Consider the following 8,986-nt stretch of genomic DNA (forward strand, 5'->3'; position numbering starts at 1 on the left):
GAGTTACGACATCCAAACGCAATTCGCAATCCATCCGAAATCATCACGTTCATGAAATCACGAAATCAGGTATGAATCTAGTTTTAATTTTCATTTTGATTCCAATTTCTCTAGGGCAATATCGATGCCTCCATGGCCATTCTCGAGTGGTTATAGTTTACTCCACAAATTTACCTATTTCTGTTTTCATCTGTTTCTATTGTCCTCAACTATGTAGCTGTATGATATACAATTGAATTGTTTGTTAGTTAAGTATGTTATAATGTACACTAGATTTTGTCTTGTGCCATAATTTACTCCACAAGTTTGGTTGGACCTCAAATATTTGCAATCGATCATGTATGTACAATGTATCCTATCTTTTCTTCTTAGATGTTTTTGTATTCAAGCAAAATTTTATCTATTGGAAATCTACACGATTATATATTTACATTTACATTGAGAGGACTTAATGGTCATTGGTGTTACTATAATAAACAATAATGGTCTTTATTGATATAATTCATAATCATTATCTTATTATGTCACCAAACACATCCAAACTTTCTGATAAGGTCCACCCTTTGTGCTCTTAGATTTACCTATTTTGCTGATCTCTTCTTGTGGAACTGTGAAAAGACCCTGGGATGAAGCAACATGGGTTGAAATTTTAATATATATGCTGATGTCAACTTGTATTTCTTTGTATAAATCACATGTAAAGGAAACTAAAGGGTGTTTCTAGAAACATAAAACTAATATGTAGATAAAACGAAATATTTCTAGAAACATAACCAAACTATTGTATACTATTTTTGTGAAGTTACCTCCATTTCTTCAATAATGCATCTGCTCCTTCAGCTTCGGACTAGTATGATCAGGTTAAAGTATTTCTATCGATCATCACGATCATTTTAAAGTGACTCATTTCTAATGATAAGAAGTGTTGTTATTGGACAAGGAGATTGCTTTCAAAGAGTCTATTGTTGAGGACAGAGATAGAGAATATAAGAAATCCAAAACCAAATTGGTGAGGTGAATGAAATATGGAGAGATCTTGATGTTTTGGTAACAAGGAGCTATGATCTATAAGTATAATTTCCACATTTCCCTTTTTCACTCAACGCTTTTTATGTTATTTTATTTCTTATTGTTGTGAGCAATTTGTTTCAGATGATATTTGGTCGAATATGGAGAACTCTCATGTTGCAACTCTACATGGAAAATTCAATCTTCTTAAAGCATCAAAGAGTTAAAGATCAAACTCTTACATGGTACCTTTTTTCTTAATATTATATAATTTTTTTAATATACTAATAAATTATATAATAATTCATTACCGTTTCTTTTACATCCTAATGCATATGTGATGTATACATACAAACACAAATTTGTAATGTACATTCATGCCCTTGTATAAATCATCTAATGAGTATATAAATAAAAACTTCCATACTTTCAACAATGCGAGTGATGCTTTGGACAAAATTTGATTCCTCGGTGTTACCGATCCACAACTTTTGGAAGGTGCTTCTGAACATGATATACGTATTAAAACCGTGTTGTAAGTGCATTTAAAATTCTTTTTTCTTTAAATTTATATGGAAATAATTTTATTATTGAATTTAGTTTTCCTAAAAAAGGTAAGGATGATGAGGAAACGATTGGTCCGAAAGGCGTTTGGCTTGATTCTTAGCATATCCATGAGTTAGAATCGAGAGGTAATATTATTTTTATAAAGTTGATATTTTTGTTCACTTTGTAAATTGTAATATCTTTTATTTATTTATTTATTTTTTATTTAAAGATTATGAAACATTCTGGAAGAATTTCAGGAAACATTTGAAATTGGTCTACAAATATGGAAATATATATTTTTTTAATTTTCTTTTATAAAAACAATAACCGTCGAGATTCTAATTTCTTTTGGAAATCCTATGTTGATGAGTCACGGAAAGAATTGTCATGTTTTTTTTGTCACACTTTCAAAGGGTTAGATGTCTCCCACATGTAATCTACTTGCACTAAGCTTCAAAAAATCATGATTAACTTATGTTATGTGGAATTTGTCAAAAAAAATATCTGATCATATTTTAGGCTGGACATCTTTATAGGGTTATCTTTTTCATAAAAAAGTTATATAAATTAATTAAACTTTGTCATTACTAATGGTTTATTGATTTATATCATGCTAATTAACATATGTATCTTGATGGCAACTTGATACAAATATAGAGAATCATATGCATGTCAATGATGTTGGACCTAAAATAAGGTTAGAGACTAAGCAATTTATTTTAAAGTAAATTTTCAAATACCAAAATAAAAACATAAGACATAAAAAAACTATTTCATATTTTCACTTTGTTTCATGCATGTCAAGTTGACTGGTTTGTACTTTGTGTTTTTTTAGCTTGTTGTGCATAGAGACAGAAGATAGACCTGGATTGCTTCTATAAATTGAGATAATGGTTGATGTGAATATGGAATCAACAGGAATTGATATTGAAATATGTTATTATTTTTTTTTGCCATAATGTTAATTTTGTGGGAAATATAAGGACCATTTAGTCTTTTTCTCTATTTTGTTTATGGTACAGGGATTGAATGCCAAAGATAAATTTCACGGTGGCTAGACGGGCAGCTTTGAACAATTCTCAGTCTCAGGTAACCAAAATGGTTTCATTCCTTTTGGAGTAAAAGTGAAATTACTATTATACCCTCTTATAAATTGTTCAAATATGCAGGTTTTGACAAATTGCATTTGCTAGAAGGAGGGCTTGAACCTCCGGGGACATCCGATAAAATCATATGTTATTACCTTTGAAAGTTAGAAATTGATGAAGACAATTACTAGACATGCTTGTTTTTGTACACATTTGAGAATCATGAATATATTCTAGAAAATAACCATTTCCATTAATAAAACTATCATATTGTGACTAGTTTGTTTTTCACTAAAATATTCAAAAATTACATGTTAGATTACTATTAATATTATTATTTTAGAAGGCTAACAATATTCATATTAATCAGATGAGTCAAGGGGTCTATTAAGAAGGTATGATATATTTAAAAGGAGGATGAAAAGGTTATATTTTGTTATAACAATTTTCTTGTATTGTGGCAAATAAAAAAATGCCACTAAAATCTTAAATTGTGTAACTAAAACTAACATTATTTTTTTAATCAAATGACCATTCATTGGCATAAAATATGTGCCACAAAAAACTTTTATTCTACAGTGACAAATAAAAAAGTGTCACTAAAAGCCTAAAAATTGCAGCGACAAAAGCAAAAGGTTCTACTAAAAGGTTTTAGTAGGAGCGCTTCTAGTGACACTTATTATGTGTGCCGCTGATTTTACGAGAAGCCTTTAGTGGCATTTTTTGGGTTTTTAGTGGCACTTTTTGTGTGCCACTAAATGACATATTTTTTGTAGTGGCATTGTACTTTAAATATTATATTGTTTATTCTATTTAAGCATTGTAGTTTACAATATTTTTGTTATTTAATAAAACTGTACTTTAAATATTATATTGTTTTTTCTATTTTAGCATTGTACTTTTGCATATATTTTTTTTATTTATAGTATCATATTTTATCCTATTATAGCATTGTACTTTACAATAGTTTGGAAAGTACAATACTATAATGGAAAAAAAGAAAAAAAATATAAGTTCGTGTATGTGTATGTAATTTGGAAATTACAATGCAATAATGGAAAAAAAATGAAAAAATAAAAGTTTTTGTATTTGTATGTAATTTGGAAAGTACAATACTATAATGGAAAAATGAAATAAAAAATTATAAAGTACAAACTATTTTTTTTCATTTTTATCATTATAGCATTGTATTTTCCATGTTACATACAAATACACAAACATTTTTTTTTTATTTTTTTTCAATTATAGCATTGTACTTTCCAAGTTGCATATAAATACACATACTTTTTTTTTTTAATTTTTTCAATTATAGCATTGTACTTTTCAAGGTGCATACAAATACACAAACTTTTTTTTTTTCATTTTTTTCCATTATAGCATTGTACTTTTGCATATATTTTTTTATTTATTTATTGTATTATATTTTATCCTTTTATAGCATTGTACTTTACAATATTTTTGGAAAGTACAATTATATATTGGAAAAACAAAATGAAAAAATAAAAGTTTGTGTGTTTATATGTAATTTGGAAAGTACAATGCTATAATGGAAAAAAAAATGAAAACAAAAATAGTTTGTAAAGTACAAACTATTTTCTTTAAATATTTTTCCATTATAGCATTGTACTTTCCAAGTTGCATACAAATACACAAACTTTTTTTTTTTTTTCAATTATAACATTTTACTTTCCAAGTTGCATACAAATACACAATTTATTTTTTTTCAATTACAGCGTGGTACTTTCCAAGTTGCATACAAATACATTGACTTTTTTTATCTTTTATTTTTTTCAGTTATAGCATTGTACTTTCCAAGTTGCATACAAATACACAAACTTTTTTTTTCCATTATAGCATTGTACTTTCTACATAAATACATTTAAACATGCTTCCTTCACATATTGCATCATACCTCATACACATTACAGTATAGACAAATACACTTAAACATCCGTCCTACACATATTACATATTCATTATAGCATCATTTTCTTTTTCATTTTTCCACACATTACCTACATAAATATATACATTATACATACAAATACACATAAACATGCTTCCTACACATATTACACATTAATTAGAGCATCATACTTTTTTTCCATTATATTTCATTTTTTCCATACATGCAAATTACATATATAATTTCAAAAGTCATACACATACACATACACAAATAATATATATACAAATAACACACATATATAAAAAAATAATACACATGGAAAAACACATACATGCATCATACACATACAAATAAAATACATTTACAAAATGGAAGACAAAAAGATGAAAAGTGGTGGTGTAATTTCGAATTTTTCCGGCAAGAGTTCCACAATCCTGCCAGAAACTAGATTTTTCCGACAACAATCTTTAAATTAAAAGCTTAAAATAGGTAAAAAAGAAAACACCAAAACAGAAGAGGAATAGAAAATACGGAGGATTTGGACCTTAAATCGTCAAATTTTCCGGAGACGCTGTGGTCGTCGCTGGTAATGGAGGTCCAGTGGTGGTCGGCGGTAATTGTTGTTAGAAACGAGGGTTGTGGCAGCAATCGAACGTTGTCGGAAGGAAGAGCTGTTTGGGAATCGTTTTGGAAGACAACAAAGGAGGCAGACGCAGAAAAGAGCTGAAGTCGGGGGTTATCTGCGAAAGCCATTAGCGGCGACGACATGCCTTTAGAAGCGACATATGGCCTTTAGCAAAGGCATATGGGTATTAGCAGTGACACTTCTGGGGGAAAAGGCAGCGCCTTTTTTACTCATTTCCAACCATTAGATTAAATGCAGATCGAACGGACAGGGTTTATTTGACGCGGATGGACACTGTGCGGGTATTAGCGGTGACCGCCCCGATTAGCGGCGACATGTAAAACGTCAATTACATGTCGCCGCTAATGGGGGTTGTCGTCGCTAAAGACGTCGCCGCTAATACCCACCTTTCTTGTAGTGTGTTTTCCAAGGCATGTTGCAAAAGCATTTAAATGACTTTGGCCTTAGGGCATCTTTGGTTCCTGGATTCCAGTGGAATTGTAATCTCTAATTCCACTATGTGGCGTGTTTGGTTTTGAAACCAACCAATGGAATTAAATTTCAGGATAACTCTTAAAAAACATGTTCGAGGGATTTCTTCATTCGTAAGAATAAGAATTGAATTCCAGTTTACTTTTTATTTATTAAAAGACAAAATTGTACTCATAAACCGATTAAAACACCAACATATTCTTCTTATAACATAAATTAATTTACATTCCAATTTCTTTGATATATTCACAAATCAAACATAAAATAGCAAAGAAATGCAATTGAGTTAAATTTCTTTTCCACCAACCAAACCAATGACATATTCCAATTCCTTACAAAAACATCCTCTGCACCAAACGCCCCTTTACTGTTATACTTCTTTTTCTTTGAAGTTATTAAATTCAGTAGATTCATTATTTACGTAATCATAAAATTGGCCAAGAAAACTACTTCACAACACATGCGTTTTGAATACAAGTACCAAATAGCCCCTGCATTTTTTTAAAAAGTGCCAAACAGCCCGCTTTAGGTAATAACCGGTACGATACGCTAAACTCAACCAAACACATCCGGACTCCATTAAACACCAACATGACATCTATTATGATTGACTTTCATCCCTTGAATGGTTACTACTCACTAGGCATTCTATTTTATTCAACTTTTTCATTAAACTATATGGATTGTGGATGCCATTTATTTTATTTTAATTATGTAGTAGTTTACATAAACTGTAACAATATATGAAATATTTGTACTGCATTTTTAATGGAAAGTACATGTCTCCCTTGCCGGCTCTGATAGGTCACCGTTGTATTTGTGATCTCCATAAAGCAACTCTGAGTTGTGATGTTGATGTAGGTGTAGGTGTAGGACACATGGAATTAAAGCGGGGTGTAGTATATTGGCCTTGAAATAAACTCTTGAAAATTATTCTGTATGCAGCTTCTGTAAAGTGTATTCCATCCCAGTAAGCATATGCATCGGGGTCATTACACACGGTCGAAAATGCTCGTCCACATAGGGCCAATATATTGTAGTTATATGGACCTTCACCTCCACAACACGACTTCAAAACCGGATTTGTGAATCCTACAAAATTTTGAATTCCATCCCAACAAGAACATAAATCAAGATACTAAATTACTCAATAACATGGTAAATCGTGGAGCACTAGAAATATTATAACATGTTTTGTACCAAATTTAACTGGAGAATATATAATCTGCATGGCAGCATCGTTGTAGTCAGCATAGATGATGATGACATTCGGATGAAGCTCTCGAAGGTGGTTTAGTTTCTTTTTCAGCAGATGTTGTGGTATTCGACAAGTTTATTGAACCTGATGAGACAACCGGTTCTGTTATCATAATCTTCTTGGTTTTTAGAAGCACCAACTGTTAGAATTGAACTAGAACACCCAAGTGGAAAGGTTCCTGGAACAACCAGTGTTTGAGCCCCCATATCAATTAGCTCCTGTATTTAAAACTATTAGAATCAATTAAACCCATGAGATAATGGTACACTAGAATTAAAAAGAAATTAAAATTGTGAGTGGTGTTATTGTTAGTGGTGATAATTTAAAATATATACTTGAACGATTTGAGTAGTTACATTGACTGTTGAGATGATTGTATCAATAACAAGAGGAACATATGATTGGGCCTCCTCGATTGGCTTATCGCCAAATATTGCATTGTTGTAATCGCCTCCACCAATCTCTCCCATTAGGATCAAAGAACGCCCAATTATGTTTCTACAATCTGCCAACAATTATAATCAATACAAGTACTCACAAATAGTGTTTGAATCTCAAAACTATAAACAAGAATCTTCGACTTTTTAGAAAATTATAATCCCATTCCAATTTATAACAAATTAAATATTATATATATGCACGTACGTGTATGGTTAGCACAAGTGTATACAGTAGAAGCATATACGCATGCATGTTTGATTACCTGAGGCTTTGCTGCAAATAGAGGTCAATGATCGTTTAAACCATGCCAATTGAACTCCTAAAGATACATTTGCTGTAGGATCAACAGTCCCTCTTGCTTCATGAAATGATGTATCCAATGCTGTTGCTGCCACGACTGCATAATTAACTCCTTGTCCCAAAGCCACCACATTGTCACTCTCCTTATCGTGCAGAAACGGTGGTATTAGTGGCAACCCAAGACTCTCAGCTTCATGAACAACAAGAAAATGTAATGTCATTAATTCACATAGAACATGAATAACTTTATTCCTAGAAAATTAAACGCAACGTTTAACCCAATTATAGTACGTACTTTATTAGATATTTTTTACTAGATGTCACATATCTACAATTATCACTATATATGAGTCGTTTCAAATTGATGACGAATTACCTAGGAAATCGATGATGAGGCGTCCATTGGAGGCACGACCGGTGGGTTCATGAAAGAAGGTTTCGCCGTAAGGAGGCTGAAGAGACTGAACGTCCGCATGTGATATGGCGGCGAGTTGTTTAATATTACCCGTGTCGGCCAGTGAGTCGCCAAAGCTGAAGATGGACGTATAGCATCCATTAGCGTACAAGCTTCTATTCCATAACAACAGCTGCAAAATCACTAAGATCAAGCTTGTAATGGACCAAGAACATGTACAAAACTCCATTACAATATGATCTTTGAAAATAAAGAAGAAGGTAATAAAATTTCGTGCCAAAGTTAGCATGGAGCTCCCATTATATAAAAAATCACTATGTAAATAAATATACTGAAAAAAAATATGTTATTTAATTAAACTTTTGGCTTTTTAACATGTTTTTCATTTAACTAGAAAAAAATGTTAGGATTCTTGGATTTTTAACATGTAATTCATTTCTTCATAAAACTTACAACCAAAAAATAAAAAACAATTTCACCTAAAATAACATTTGCATATATTTCTCAGGATATGTTTTTTCTTATTTTTTCTGTAACGTTCAATATTCAAAGATTCAATATTTAAAAATGTTTGGACTAGCACCAGTGGTCCAAAATTTTCATTTTGTTGCGTCTTTGGTCCAATTTATTCTGATTTTTTTATTTTCAAAATGACGGATCTGCACCTATTAACATGATTTTCTCTTTTTTCTTATTTGTGTTTCTGATATTAAGATTAAAAAAAAACAAGAAAATAAAAATAAAAATAAATCTCTCTCTCTCTCTCTCTCCATATATATATATATATATATATATATATATATATATATATATATATATGACATCCCCATTTTCACAGTCAGAAAAGACCGATTTTGTTTATGCTTTATAAAAATCAGAGTACCTCTTTTAATAAAAAATG

The 8,986-nt window shown here is 30.8% G+C and overlaps 1 long non-coding RNA gene and 1 pseudogene across 2 annotated transcripts; one reads left to right on the top strand and one right to left on the bottom strand.

The window, feature by feature from the left end:
* Positions 1–1,520: 1,520 nt before the first annotated feature.
* LOC145129623 (uncharacterized) lies at positions 1,521–2,834 on the top strand. The gene is made up of 3 exons (XR_013717568.1): positions 1,521–1,700; positions 2,580–2,646; positions 2,727–2,834. It is a non-coding gene; the product is annotated as an uncharacterized LOC145129623 (long non-coding RNA).
* Positions 2,835–6,381: 3,547 nt separating this feature from the next.
* On the bottom strand, positions 6,382–8,314 carry LOC145133439 (GDSL esterase/lipase At1g28580-like; annotated as a pseudogene). The gene is made up of 5 exons (XR_013718586.1): positions 8,047–8,314; positions 7,633–7,860; positions 7,286–7,434; positions 6,872–7,147; positions 6,382–6,763 (listed from the first exon to the last, which is right to left on the bottom strand). The product of XR_013718586.1 is annotated as a GDSL esterase/lipase At1g28580-like (transcript).
* Between the last annotated feature and the right edge of the window lie 672 nt (positions 8,315–8,986).

The sequence above is a fragment of the Lactuca virosa genome, chromosome 8 (assembly GCF_052849685.1).
Source record: "Lactuca virosa cultivar CGN04683 chromosome 8, Lactuca_virosa_CGN04683_v6, whole genome shotgun sequence".
Classification (NCBI taxonomy): domain Eukaryota; kingdom Viridiplantae; phylum Streptophyta; class Magnoliopsida; order Asterales; family Asteraceae; genus Lactuca; species Lactuca virosa.